This window comes from Sceloporus undulatus, chromosome 2, assembly GCF_019175285.1.
Source record: "Sceloporus undulatus isolate JIND9_A2432 ecotype Alabama chromosome 2, SceUnd_v1.1, whole genome shotgun sequence".
NCBI lineage: Eukaryota > Metazoa > Chordata > Lepidosauria > Squamata > Phrynosomatidae > Sceloporus > Sceloporus undulatus.
In genome coordinates, this window is record NC_056523.1 from 250,599,367 (window position 1) to 250,600,097 (window position 731).

Consider the following 731-nt stretch of genomic DNA (forward strand, 5'->3'; position numbering starts at 1 on the left):
CGATCACAGGATTCCGAAATGGTGAATTTGAAGGGCTGAGCAGGCTGATGCGGTGCCTAGAAGCGGTCATCAGAATGAAATGTTTTAATTACTCCTCTGCTCAGCCAGCAGCCCATCGGTGCGCAGCGCAACACATACAAACCTGCCTGGCGAGGTCAGCCATACATCATTAATGGAAAGAGCTATTAAAAAACTCACTCGGTGAGCGCAGGCAGGAGCACTCACATACGCACACACACACAAACTCAGAGTGTTTTTGTCTCTTTGACACCAGGTTCCTTCTTCTTGCCTCACACACACACACACACATATATATGTACACACTTGGTGCACCAAGGAGGGCATTGTCCATCATCCCACCAGGAGCTTCTGAAAACTATGGGGAGGGTTTTGCTGGGGAAGGCGCCTCTTTCTCCTCCAGCCAAACCATCTGCAATTGTTAAGGAAAGGAAATGCTGGGGGTTATGGCTAAGGATCAAAGGGATTGGGGGGGAGCAAAGGGGCATTGTAACCCCAGGTGCCTCCTCTCCCACATCTCTCAATTTGGGGGAGGGAAGGAGGGGGACCCCCACGCCTCCCTGACACGGCCAAGCCCCGCAAAGCCAAAGACAACAATAAGAAAATGGCTACAACTCAATTGTTTCACCCAACTCTCCCTCCCTCAGCCTCATTTGCCTCTCTCAAATGAGCAGAGAAAGAGAAAGAGAGGAAGAAAGGAAGAGAGAGAGAGA